The 14,594-nt window shown below is 42.7% G+C and overlaps 1 long non-coding RNA gene across 1 annotated transcript in view; it reads right to left on the reverse strand.

Annotated features, from left to right (window-relative positions):
- LOC137163358 (uncharacterized) overlaps positions 1-14,594 on the reverse strand; it is a 131,103-nt gene that overhangs the window by 29,137 nt on the left and 87,372 nt on the right. The window contains exon 2 of the long non-coding RNA XR_010922696.1: positions 5,868-5,966. This is a non-coding gene — a long non-coding RNA (uncharacterized lncRNA). The remainder of the gene's footprint in view (positions 1-5,867; positions 5,967-14,594) is intronic.

Consider the following 14,594-nt stretch of genomic DNA (forward strand, 5'->3'; position numbering starts at 1 on the left):
TCCATACAACACCTAGCACAATAGGGCTCTGATCCTTGAATAAGGTTCCTAGGCACTACTGTAATACAAATATGTAAAAAATAATTATAAGTTTTGTAGCCCCTTCCGTGAAACTCTGGCACGCTTGTGTGAATTAGGAATCCAGCGGTAGCCTTTGTTGGGCATTTCCTTGCTTTCTTGGAGTTATGGGACCTTACGGTCGATCATTTTTAATTGCTGTTTTGTCATCAGTTTAGCATTTAAATTCTGTTTTAGTGATACAGACCCACTGTCTAAATGGTAGAATAGCACAGGAGCTTTTCAAAGTGGCAGTGGTTAGTAAACTGCAATAAGCAATACAAAGCCGCTAAGTTTGATTGCTGAATGCTGCCAAAGTATAGTAACAGGCCCATCTAGCACAATGTGCTCCCAGAGTGTTCCAATTTCATATTTGCCACTAGAATTAGCACAGCAAGTGGGGTAGTGGAACTGCAGCAGAGCAGTTTGAGCACAGAAATATAGATATCAGAGATGGAAAAGACCTACTACTCTCATTTAGTACACTCCCTGCCAATGCAGACATTTTCCTGGCAGTACATTGTTTGTGCTTTGCACTGTATCATCTGGTTTTCCATATTTGCTATGTATTAAAAAGATTTCTATGTAGCAATGACATGTACTGATTCTAGACCCCCTCACGAGACCTGCACAAGATCTAATTGAGTACAGCAATTACAGCTCTGTCATCATTCTAGCATCTGAAGTACCTTAGCAATTTAATACGGCAGGCTGCAGCAATAACCAGGGTTCCATGGCTAGAGCTGGGCAAAACAGGGGGAAATATTTTCTTGGCTATATCAGATATGATGAATCCTGCCAAAATGAAGCCTTCTCTCCAGATTCTGCATCAGGGGCAAGAGGACCCAGAGGTCTTTCTTCCCCCAGCTGAGCAGAACCAGCCCCTAGGAGCAGCTCCTTCCTCACCAAGGAGTAGCAGTGGGAGGACAGACGGACAGACACACGTCTATGTAGGGGCTCTGTGTGTGTGCGCGTGTGTGGGTGAGAGAGAGCAGATGGGGCTTAACCATTTAAACTAGGGACACTTGCCAACGGGTGTACCTCTTTCCCCTACATTCTGTGTATTTTATATCTTTTTAGGTTATAAGATCTTCAGGACATGGATCTTTTTTTCTTATGTGTTGTACAGACCCTAGCACAAGGATCTGATTGGGGGGGGAGGGCATTACCACAATATAAATAAACAGCAATCACAACAAATCAGCATCAGTCTCTGCATGGACAAACTGTGCCCCTAGCCTCTGGCCTCAAAACATATCCCCAGTCCCTGATTGTTTGCTAATTCTAGTCAAATTAGCCAGACATTTCTCTGCAGCAGCTTTCTGTGTCTGCTAGAATGGGATGTGACCTGTGATCAGAAAGCCATGCTGTTGATGTTACCTTTGCACCCTGCTGTGACCCCCGTGATTACTTGAGGTGTGCCTGTTTTGAAGACGTGCTGTATCTCTCCTTTTTTTTTTTTTTTGCCAATGCTGTTGCTGCTGCTGCTGCTGCAAAAATGCCTCTTTGCTATGTGGTAAGGTGGCCTTTCTCTGAGCAGATCCCAGTGTGGGTGAGGTACTAACTTTTATTGGACTGTAGCCGGGAGGGGTGGCCTCCCTCTGAGATTGACGCAGAGGGAGACCCAAACCCACCCTGGTGGTTTGAGCCCAGAAAGACACCACCTGACCGGAAGCAGGTGGGCGGGGCCAGGTCTTTAAAACCCAGGCCTGCGAGCTCAGTTAGGGCCCAGTGGCCAAGGGAGAAGGACACCTCTCCCTTGGCGCTCAAGCCTAGGACTGTACCAGAGGCCCATGAAGAGAGGAAGCTGCCAGACCTACCCACAGCGTGAGGACCTGCTGATCCAGAGGAGCTGCCTGCTGCCTGGGACCCGGAGGAAGCCCTGCTCGAACTGCCTGGGATCCCGAGAACCTGCCAGTGCTACCCACTGCCTGGGGGCTGGAGGACTTGGAGGAACTGCCCTCTGCAGAGGACCCTGTGCAGTTTCTGGAGCTGCCACCGGTTGATGGGGAAGGATTTGTGGGACTCCCGCATGCCCTTGAACCCAGCAACCCAGAGGATGGTGATGGAGCCCAGGTACTTTAAACAGAGGGCGGGAGGAAGGAGCCCAGGGAAGCCGACTGTGGTGCTGCTGAGCTGCGGCTCGCAGTGAGTCGGTGCGTTTTGGCTAGAGCCCCGCCGACCCAGTGATGGGACACCCCGTCACTGCCAGGGCCCTGGGCTGGGATGCAGTGGAGATGGGTGGGCCTGCGTCCCTCTCCTCACTTCCCTCACCCTGACCTGGGTTGGATACCGGCTAGCGCCAGAACCTGTCCCTTACTGCCTGCCTTGCCCTGCCTAAGGGCCGGGCCACAGACTGCTGCTCACCCTGCTGAGGGTTTGAGCATCTGCGTGTGCTTCTGTTGGCCTTCCCAGGCCAACAGTCCATAGACTACTGACTTCCCCGGCCAAGGATTAGAGACTGCTGTCCCTCAGCTCTGCCCTGTCAAAGGGCCAGGCCTTAGACTGTGGTTCGCCCTACCAAGGGCCTGAGCCTACCTCGGTTTGCCTACCAGCCCTCCCAAGGGCTAGGCAAGAGATTGCTTCCTTGCCCGGTCTGAGGGCTTGAAGCTATTTCCTGCGACTGGCCTGTCCCTGACAGCAGGCCGGACCCTAGACGGATAGTGTGCCCGTGGGCCGAGAGACTATTCCCCAAGCCAAAAAAGTCAACCTGAACCCAGGCTTGCCCTACTGAGGGCTGGAGGTGGCCCCTTGATTTGGGCTCCCAAAGCTGTAGGCGCTGGGAAGGATGGCCTCCCTCTGAGATTGACTCAGAGGGAGAGTCCCCGGTGCTGACCCCTACAGGGAAACTTCTACATGGCCCAACTTCTTTTGGTGAGAGACAAAGTTTCAGGTCTGAAGAAGAACCTAGTGGGGGCTCAAAAGCTTGTGTCTCTCACCAAGAGGAGTTGGTCCAATAAAAGGAGACCCACCTTGTCTCTCTAATATCTTGGGACCGACACAGCTACAACTACACTGCACAGACCCCAATGAGCAGTTGCCATTAGAACACAAAATAACAAATGTGATGCAAGCGGATGGACTATAACGAAGCCATTGATGCCATACACTCTTGTCAGATCAAAGTTGATGAGGGATGAGAAAAATATCAAAGTATATAGCAAACATTTCAAAGACAGGAAAATACAGTCAGTTATAAACAATGAAAAGGTATACACTACATAAATGTGACACATCAAACACTCATCTGGCATAGTAGGTATTGGTAATGAAAGGGAAATGCATGGTAAAATGAGAATCAAATCAATCAGTTCCCACTTCCGCTTTGATGTAAAAAAAGATTAACTGACTTTTTTTCCTTTATTATTTGGAAGGAAGACTCCTAATTCTGGCCCATCCTTCCAAAATGCACAGTCAAAATGGTTTCTGCCACCCTTCTGAATACTCAACCAATCAGGGAACAAAAATTATACCATGTGACCTCTGACCAATCATAACCAATCAACCCAACTAAAAATTTTTAAAAGCCAAGCAGATATTTGCTGCAAAAATTCAGTGAAAATATGTCATAAAATGTCACTTTTTAAAAATGTGAAACACTTTGCAGAAATACTATTTTACAGAAGTTTTGCTATTGTGAAAACAGGCAAAATTCAGTGACAAATGTTTTGCAAATATTCTACCCAGCTGTTTGTTATGCAGTAATCAGATCATCCTGATATATCCGTTTTCAAAACACTACAAGCTAGTTCTATTGTGCTGGCTAACTAGTGGCAAGACACTAGAGCACAGTATAATATAATATAACAGTGAAATCCCCTTTTTCAGGCTTGAACGTGTTTGGCCAAATACTCTGCTGTTATACGCAGGTGAAAATCCAGTGGTGCCATTGGAGAGGAGTCCATTTACAGTAACAGAATATTTAGCCTGTTTGAGGATGTATCAATGTTATGGCAGCTGATAATTGAACCAGGATCTTTGTAGTCTACAGGCAGCAGCTGTATCATGATCCAAAAGAGAACCTGTTGCTGGACCAGTCAGAGAATTTGTGCTAAACCTGTCTCAGCTGGAAACTTCTCTTTGCATATCTTTCAGTCCACATGAAAGAGCTGCAATACCTGTTGCTTTGCAGATTGATCATGAAGAAAGCTTTATATTGCAAATATTGGGTCTGATCCTTCTTCCCTTTGAAGTCAAAATAACAAACCTTAGGCTCCAAGAGTAGCAGCATCAGAGCCATCATTAGTAACTTTCTCTTTTTGCAGCATCCAATTTAAAGGCTGCTGTCATGGTAATTTTTATACATGTGCTTTGAAATTATTTTTACACTCTTTTTTTATACTCCTCCTTAGAGGCCTTAATACAATTCATTTGCAACTCACAAAATGTAGCCTTCCTCATTTCGGAGTCCAAGATTTTGTCTTGTCTACATTATAGACTAACTCACTGTAACATTTTATGTGTGAAAACTAATCTGTTTTTGGTCTAGCAAGCTAAAATAAAAGTATTGCAAAGCCTTGACATTTTTTTCCCCTCTTGCTACAGCTCTATAAATCAAAAACTGATTAAGTTGTTTCTTAACGTGATGCTACTGGTACCTTCTGCTCAAAGAGGCAGTGTGTTTGCCTTTTTGCTTTTATGCACTTTTCTATTTACTCTGTAGCTTGCTTTCTTTATCCCTTAATTCCTTGACTGTTTCATTTTTGATTCTCTCTTTATTTTACCATTTGGACATGTTAATAGTGTCAGGAGACCCTCCAAATGTTAGAGATTGCATTCAATTTGGATTAGCACCCATACATTTGGATTATTTGAAGTTTATCCAAATCAAGTCTGTAATATTTGGCTGGAAATATCATGAGAACCTGTTCCTGTGAGATTTCCAGCTAAATTTTGCAGACTCAAGGGGTTTTTGATAAGCTCTGGTTAATCCTCCAGGCTATTAGGTGTTTATCTGAACAGAAACCAAATTCTAAACCTTTTGCAGCCTGTCCATTGCTGATTTTTACCCCCATTCTATAACTATAATTAATGGGTTTTTTGACCTCAAGCCACCTCACTGAGAACCCTTTGTAGTGCCATTCAACTATTAAATGCTAAAGGTCTCTGACTGTTAGTCAATATGAGCTTTGGATGGAAGTGGTCACAAACTACTATCCTTTAACCCTTAAGTCTTGTCTACCCTTAAAGCACTGCAGCAGCACAGCTGTCTGCACCACTGTAGCGCTAAGTGAAGATGCTACTTATCCTGAAGGGAGAGTTTCTCCCATCAGCATAGTTAATCCATCTCTCCGAGAGGCGGTAGCTATGTTGATGCAGACATAGTGCTGTCTGCACCGGAGGTTAGGTTAGTATAATTACGTAGCTCAGGGGTGTGGCCCTAGTTATACTGACATAAATGGCTAGTGTAGACCAAGCCATACTGAGTTTTGTTATCGTTTCTTGTTTGTTTTTTTCTGTGATTGCTTGAGCTGTTTTTGTTATACTATTTGCTTGGTTTCACAAGTTCATTAAATTAACTATTCTTTTGTGATTATGTATTTTGATACTTTCCTTTATATGTTACCTTTAAAAACAAAATAACTTAAAGGAACCTTTTGTTGGACTTTGGTCATGCCAGTGTCACCACCAGTATCATTTTTCATCAAAAAGGCCAACAAGGCTCACAAGTGATAATGATAATTTCCGATAAGTTGACTCATGATGAGAACTGCTTATCCATCCCCAAGATTAGCATTTTCTGGAATTCTTTTTGAAAGACTCAGTACAGGTGCTAAGGGCTGAAGAGACATGCATGAACACTAACCTACCTTTTTTGCCCTAGAAGTATCCTTTGAGTTAGTCTTGAGGCAAGCAGGTGGAGGGATGTGAAGGAAGCTTGAACTGCTACTGTGTACGTTGTCCCTGATCTGTGGATAAACAGAGAAGTTCAGGGATGTTAATCTGGCAATTTTCCACACCACTACATTGACTTTTCAATATAGGATAATGTGTAAGGATACTTAATATGTATTTTAATGATTCACAGAAAAATGGGTAACTAAATATAGCTTATAAGAGAGGACCATAGTACCCATTGGGAAAGATCAAACCAAGTGTGTAGACACTTCACTGTATTATTGTCATATGAGTTAGAATATAGAAGCGAGACCAATAGAGGCAAACAAGGACAGAGAGAAGACCAACCATTAATGGCAACATTGCAATTTTTTTTCACTCATGTCCGATAGAGAAATAGGGAAGAGGAATGTATAAAGCCTGGGAGAAGCCAACAATACACATGACACCCAAAACAACAGAGTGAACTATAATAGCCAAGCAGAGAGGACCCTTTTAGAGGCAACAGGGAATAAAACCACTGAGGATATGACTGTTAAACTAGATTCTGCAGCAGATTTTGGCCATGAGACACTATCAAAAATCACTACACTTCAAAGCCAAATAAGGTTTATTATTTTAAAAGTCCAGTCAGGAGGTGTGCAGAAGGCAAGGTGCTAGTCAGTGGCAGTAAGGTTATTAGAAACTGGCCCATTTAAATTCAGGGGGCTACTCCATACAGCAATGTACTACTCAGCAGGAACATGTAGTTGTGCAATGGTGTAGAATCTGGCTCTGACAAAGTAAATGTTGCCTTTCTCTCTGCTGCCTTCCCACATAGATAGGGCTCCCCTGCTTCCTCCATGCTGCTTTAGATTTTGATTCAGCAAGAGAAAGACAGACTAGGGGCATGGTTAAACCAAGCTCCACTATACCTGATCAGCTATGGGGGACAGCTCTTGAACAACAGTGGCAGAGGTTGGAGTTGGCCCTTTGCTTCCCTAATTTCCATCAGGGCCAAGCAGCAAAGGCTCAGGTAGCCACAGCATGCCTCCTGTGGCATCCACTGCCCATTATGTCTGAATGCAGCTTGGATGTAGTGGAGAATCAGGGCCATACTCTTACCTCTCAACGAGTGGTCTTCCCAAGCACCCCTGGGTGGCCTCTGGGAGATCCTGCAAGCAGCCCTTGCCTCCATTTCCCTATCCAGGGGACTCCCTCAATCATTCACAAACTTTTGTCCATTCCCATTCTTTCTTGTGTTCCACTTTATTATATTAACAAACATTGTCCGTCCATTCTCCAAGGCATTTCCTGCCTGTCATCTCACTCCCCAAGTTTCAGGTTTTTCTGCTGGAGCCTACTCACTCCCAGCAGCTTCTGTATTTCACTCAGTTCCAATTTGCTCTGCTGGAAGCTACTCTCTCAACAACTTCAGTTCTCCCAGAGAACTCTCTCTGCAAGGCCAGTAGCCTGACTTCTTCCTGCTGTTCTTGTAGAGGAATCAGTTAATTCCTGCTCAGGTGTGCCTCTTTTGAAATCAGGGCTGGGGGACCCCTAGCCATTAAAGGGCAAGCCACTCTATTACACTATCCCAACCTGTGTAGCATTATACACTTTCCAGTATCCACGTTGCACATTTAACAAAATCCTCCATTCTTTGTTGGACAATGTCCCCATCCCCACCACATGAAAGAATCCTTTTTCTTCCCTTATGCAATGTTTAATTATTCTTTTAACTCTTCTTCCTGTGCTAACATAAAAATGATAGCGAGAGGCTGAAAATGCAGGGGTAATTACAGTAAGGGATTCTGATGATCTCATAAATCATGGACTAAAAATAGCTGATAAACTAAAATGAGTAGTTCCCAAACTTTTTACTAAGGCAACCCACTGCGACTCAGGGATTACCTGTTGTCAGCTGGCAGAGAGCACAGGGGATGCATAAGGTTGGTAGGATCCCCTGGTTGACTATCTGCATAATAGTTCAGCACAGGATGTCATGAACTTGGTAGAGTCAGCTGCCCATTGGTTGTCATAATAATTATAAAATGTGTGCATGGATAATATTTAAGGAGTTATGTATCTCTGCTGAAAATAAGCTCATAAGTTCTTGGAGTTAAGCCAGGTCACCAGGAAATGACATACCTCAAAGATGTACCATTCAGGAAGGAGGAACTGACACCTATCTCCCTGTCTGGCCAATTTGTGCATTGTGTACTGTATGCCTCACCATTTGATACAGACCCAGGTGCAAATTGAGAGACTATAAAAACTACAAAAGAGGAAATCTACATGATGAAACAAACAGCAGGGGGTGTCCTGTTTATGAATAAAGACAAAGAATTAGTCTGGTATATCCTGGAGTGCAAAGAGACACACTAAATCCTTTACCTTGCAGGCAAAGTGACATTGTGTCTGTCTCATGAAAGAAAGGTCACAGCCTTCCTGGCTATGCAGTGCTGCAGGAATTTTGTGTGAACAATGATTTATTAGACATGCGAGTATCTTGTTAATGAAGTCTAGGCTTTAGAATATGTGTTATGATTTTATTTGGTATATAACCTTTTGTTTCTGGTACTTCTATTTGCTGCCACTGGAATCTCCGTGCTTTGTTAAATAAATTCATATTTGATTTTACTATAAACAAATCTAATTGCTGTGAGCTAAGTGGAGCAGTGATCTGAGGTGGAACTAGTAAACTAGGTGCACTGTTTCTTTGGAAATGGCAAAATGGTGAATACTGTGAGTGTCCAGTAGATGCCCGTGGATGGTGGGGTAGGAAGCTGATCCATAGTAGACACAGACAAGACTTCTTCACACTAGAGGCTGGTGATGGGGAGGTGCCTCAGAACCCTGGGCATCCCAAGGAAGTATCACGCACAGCAGCTGAATTTTGTCTCTTTTTGCAAGCCACCATTAAATATGTGCATCCTCTTCCCTAGCGCCACAATGCTAATCACAGACTGGTGGGAGGCCCTGGGAGTGGAGGGGATTAGAGAAAGATATTGTCCTGTGCTCACCCTGCAGTGGCGGTTGCTGTCCTGCAGGGCTGGGCCTGGTTTCCCATTCTCGGCATTGCAACCTGGCGCGCAGTCACAGCCCCACTCACTCAAATGTGGCCCATGACAGAAGGATAGCCAAATGCGTGGCACTGGGACTGTGTGCCAGGTTGCAATATCTGAAGGAGTGAGCTGGGCCCAAACTCACAGGACAGGAGCTGCCACTGCAGGGTGAGTACAGGGTGGGCTTGCTCTCCAACACCCTCTGTCCCAGGGCCTTGCCTCTGTACTGGGCCAGGAGAAGCGTATGTTTGTCTGAGTCCCCACGACACATCTAGAACCTTCCTGCAACCCACTGATGGGTTTGGGAAACATTGAACTACATAAGCATGGGTTCCCAGCAGAACTAATACTTGTTTCAAAATATTGTGGGCCTAATAGTAGAAAAAGAAGTTAAAAAAGCTAACAGAATGTTAGGAACCAAGAGGAAAGGGATAGATAATAAGACAGAATTTCATAATACCAGGTTTTTATTATAATTATAATTTATTGTAATTATAAATCCATGGTACACCCTCATCTTGAATACTGCATGCATTTCTGATTGCCCCATCTCAAAAAAGATGTATTAGAATTGGAAAAGGTACAGAGAAGGGCAACAAAATGAATAAGGGTTTGGAACAGCTTCCGTATGAGGAGAGATTAAAAAGACTGGGACTTTTCAGCCTGGAAAGGAGATGACTAAGAGGGAAGATGATTGAGAGCTATAAAATCATGATTGGTGTGGAGAAAGTGAATAAGGAAGTGTTATTTACTCTGTCACATAACACAAGAATCAGAAGTCACCAATGAAATTAATAGGCAGCAGGTTTAAAACAAACAAAAGGAAGTATTTCTTCACACAGTACACAGTCAACCTGTGGAACTTGTAGCTGCGGGATGTCATGAAGGCCAAAACTATAACAGGGTTTGAAAAAGAACTAGAAAAGTTCCTGGATGATAGGTCCAACAATGGCTATTAGCTAAGGTGGTCAGGGAAGTCCCTAGTCTTTGTTTGCCAGAATTTGGGAGTGGACGATCACTTGATGATTACCTGTTCTGTTCATTCCCTCTGAAGCACCTGGCATTGGCCACTGTTGGAAGACAGAATACTGGGCTAGATGGGCCATTGCTTTGACCCAGTATGGTCGTTCTGATGTTCTTATGTAATTATGCCTCCACCTGTCTGGCACTTGATCCAAAGCCCATTGAAATCAGTGGGGATCTTCCCATTGCCTTCACTGGACTTTGGATAGCACCATAGTATGCTAGACAGTATCAAAGACCCAAACAGCTTTATTCTCCTTTTGTTGGCTATATTGAGGAGCTCAGGCTGTGTGGGGAAAGTCACATCTGTGCCAATGCCTCTCACGTCTATACATCGTGTGGGCAGAACAGTGCTGCAGGGAGCATCAAGGGCTGCTTCCCAGCATGCCAGCCCCTATGTACTGCTGCTTGGATGCTTCGCTGTTCCCCCAATCAAACCGCACCATTGCTCCACCACAATTTGGCACTTTGGTATTTGTAAGACTACATAGCTGCAACCTGCTCCTCACTCAGCTCCAAAGGTCCAGGAACCAGCGTGGGCTAAGCATATTTAATAACAAAGGTGATCTTTAATTTACTGCACTCTTTAGTGTTTCTCATTTCAGGGGCCTGCATAAGCTTGATTCTAGGCACCCAAAAAAGTTGTTGTTTTTCCACAGGAGCATCTACTCCCTCAGCCATACTAAATGGGAGAAGGTTTTTCTTTTTTAAGTCAAACATTGATTATAAAAACATGACAGAGAAGTGTCTTGATGTGGAAAAGCCTGTTGTTTTTATTTTTTCTGCTGGCACCAGCAGCCTGATGTCCTTTCTGAAACTTAAAAGCATTTCACTAGTGAGCACAGCAGTGAAACATTTCTCTAGTTGAAAGATAAGTAAAAAGCCAGAGGTGGACTCGGCTAATTATATTTGTGGAAGATTTTTAAAATACTTGATTGTCTTCATCTTTATTGTTTATGCCACAGCAATACGACTTTGGCATGGCCCTTTCTCTATAGCTCCATCAGAGAAGATGAAGGACATGTTCTTTGACAGGATAAAAGGTTTCTGGAGTGCTCTTTACAGATAAGTTCTTTAACCAAAGACTTGAAAAGGCTGTTTCATTCTTTTGAAAGTGATCTTTTAAAAATTTTCCCCCTTCAGGCCTACTGCAGAGATTTTGTTGTTTAGTGTGTGAGAGAAAACGTACCTCCTGATCAAACCTGATTTTTCTTTTCAAGAAATAAAGGTTAAAAGATGCTCACCCCTTGGACTACTGAAAGAGAGGAGATTTTTGAAGTGAGACTAAAGAGCAATTCGAAATAGTTAAAGAGAAATAGATCAGTTTGAAAATCATTTTGGATAAACTGCAGGGGGCCCAAGTGCCAATTTTTATGCATTTATGAGATGGAGTGCAACAAAAAGATTATATTTGTTGCAGGAACTACAATTGGGCAAATCACAGAATCATAGAAGATTAGGGTTAGAAGGGACCTCAAGAGGTCATCTGTCCAAACCCCTGCTCAAAGGACCACCCCCAACTAAATCACCCCAGCCAGGGCTTTGTCAAGCCACACCTTAAAAACCTCTAAGGATGGAGATTCCATCCAAATGAGAAGGAAAGAATTCAGTTTACTCTCCTATAGCTCTGACTGCAGAGGGGCAACTGAAATAACAAACACTACAATCTTAGTTTTGTACACAGACCTGTTGAGTAAGAAGGGGCTGTTTTTCACAGTCGCTCTTTATACTAGAATTGCATTTTAAAAATTATTTGCTATCTCATATTTCAAGATAATATATCTTCATATTATATATAATTACTATCACATTGACTAATTTTTCTATCATAACTAAAAAAAGTCATGTGACATTCACAATGTTGGAATATTGGAATCTATTTTGATCTCCCTTTAGGGCACATCCTGAATTTTTATTCTCTCCTCCCCCCACCACCTCCGGCACCCCCACCTACCTTCCTCCCACGGGAAATTTATGTCTGTTCTTGGCATCTTTCCCCATCTTTCCCAAAAAATAGTTGCGGAGATAAAGGATTCATTCTGGTGTTTTTGCACTGTCTAGTGCAGGGTTGTCAAACTCACTCAAAGTGAGGGGCCGAAATCACAGAACCTCTACTTTGAAGGGGCCATACAATGCTCTCCGCCGAATATTTCAACCACTCTGCCCGTTTTCGGCAGCGCAGCATCAGTACATTTCAGCGCTGCCCTTTCGCTGTGGGGACGCTGACATTGCCACTTTAACAGATTTAACAGGCTGAAGAGACTAATAGCAAGTGTGTGTGTTGGAAAAAGATCATGGTGTTGTAAGGAATCTCTGTTGATAACAGTTTCAGCACAGTTGAATACGTTATGTGCAATTTGTTAACTTTGCCTTTTTGGGTATGATCAGAAGCATTTTGATGAGGAAATTGGAGAAAATGTCTTGAAGAAACAGGAAAAAATAATTAAGAGGTATTACCATGTTGCTAAAACTATAGGGACAAAAAGATATTTTTAATTTTATTTTCAGGAAATTATCCAAACTTTATTTATCCAAGTGTTCTGTCTCTTGAATGCTTTGATGGGCATGATAGAAAAAAATTTGCCACTGCCAACAAAACAAGGAAAATTAGACACCCACATTGTAGTGTTTTCACACAGCCCACAATGGAATTTGTAAATTCAAATGGAATTTGTAACAGAACCTAACTTCCACTTTTAACTATTTAAAACCAGCTTTTTGCATGGCTGAAAGGCTTTGTTCATTCTGATGGCATTCCTGCAGGCCTAGGCCTGAAGAAAATCTGTCCAATAAAAACAAAGCTGTCTCTGATGGCAAAAGTGGACTCAGCCCTGTACCGTGTAGGTTGACGTTCGTCTTTCTCAGGGTGCTAGCCTTTTCCCACAGAAAGACAGGATACTGGAGGTGGTGAGGGCCAACCAGTAAGAGAGTCCTTGCCCTAAAGCGCTTACAATCTAAATAAACAAGACCAAATTGTGGGAGAAAGAAAATACTATCTCCATTTTACAGATGGGGAACTGAGGCACAGAGAGACCACGGGACTTACCCTATATCACACAGGAAGATTGTGGCAGAGTCAGGAATTGAGTCCAGACCTCTTATGTCCCACTCCAGTGTCTTATCTTTTTCTTTTCTTTTCTTTTTTCTTTTCTTTGGGTCTCCAAGGCTTAATAGGTCAAGACCTCATACACTTTTTCACAGGGAAATCCCAACAAAACTGTATTTGTAATCTAAAATGATCAAAATTGTCATTTGACTAATGTGTAAATCATTCAAAAACAAAAAGGAGAGCAGCGCAACATTTCTAGTGGGTAACTGGGAAATGGTTTTCATTGTTTAGAAATGGTTGATGTGTGACATATAGGCTGGTACGGGGGAGGAGTTAAATTTTCATGAAATGGATGAGAGAAAATAAATGGATTTTGGTTCTGCGTAATACAGTGAAGGCAGAGTCATGATGCATAATGTTGGTAAAGGAATCCAACAGAATCACAAATTGGATAAATAACAAAATGTGTTTCAAATTCAAAGGAAGAATATGCAGGGTCACAAGTGGCATATTGCATACAGTTTTAGATCACACACTACAGGAAAGGTTATCCAGGGTTTAGAGAAATCTCAGAAGGAAAGGAAATTGGTCTGTGATATGAAAGGGCTACTTTGCCAAACAAGGAAAGGCTCAAGAACTAAGGAACCTATCTATCTAGGTTAGGAATTACTAGCACCCTTCCCTGTAGTATTTCAACAAGTTTGTCACATATAAAAGGAAGCTGGAAAAAAGATTTTACTGCAGTTTTCAGATACTTGAAGAGAGACCTATAGCGGGAAATTATCTGTTCTATTTACAGGGGCAGGGGGATAGTACATAATCTCAAACGAGAGCAGCCGAAAAGAAAATTAAAACGAAAACTTTTTTTTTATGAGAATGATGACTGGAAAGTTGTACAGTTTGTGATGCAGTTACAGCACGGATGGATATGCTTGGAATCCTAAGTGAATGTCTGTTTGTTGAGTAGCAAGACACGCTTGCCCAGAAGTGAAGGAGGACTGACTAGACCTTTAGTTTCTTCCATTCACAAATTCTAGGTTTGTCTCTCAGAAGGGATCTTAAATTTCTCCTGACAAAGGAAATCTTCTGGATACATCAAAGTCATAGACAGCAACAAAGAGTGGACTGTTCTAGATTCTGATGCAGAAGGTACATAGAGAAAGATATGACTCTGGAAAAGGCAGAAAAGGGTGAGACAGGCTCATTGCATGGAGAGGGGGAAAGAGGCCTGAAGAGATTACAACTATCAAGATAATAAGATGATCAATAGTAAAACTCAGGGACTGACAATCAATATATTACATTTTTTTCTTGTTTCCTAGAAAGAGTGAACACAACTACCTTAACGCCTAACCCCATTCTGCAAAAACTCAGTGCTTTACAGAAAGACATAATTTGCAGCTATCAGAGGGGACATGCCATTAGGTATCTCAAACAGGACATTTCTCTGGAATACCTCCTGTCTTCTTTCCTATTCTACTTTAACGCTGATTCCATTTTGGTAGCCTCAGAATTCAGATAACAAACAGATGAAAAAATGTGTATGATGGAACAAGGAGAAGGCGGATGCAGAGCAAAAATAA

The sequence above is a fragment of the Emydura macquarii genome, unplaced genomic scaffold, assembly GCF_026122565.2.
Source record: "Emydura macquarii macquarii isolate MOO-44397 ecotype Brisbane River unplaced genomic scaffold, CSIRO-AGI_Emac_v2 contig_2531, whole genome shotgun sequence".
Classification (NCBI taxonomy): domain Eukaryota; kingdom Metazoa; phylum Chordata; order Testudines; family Chelidae; genus Emydura; species Emydura macquarii.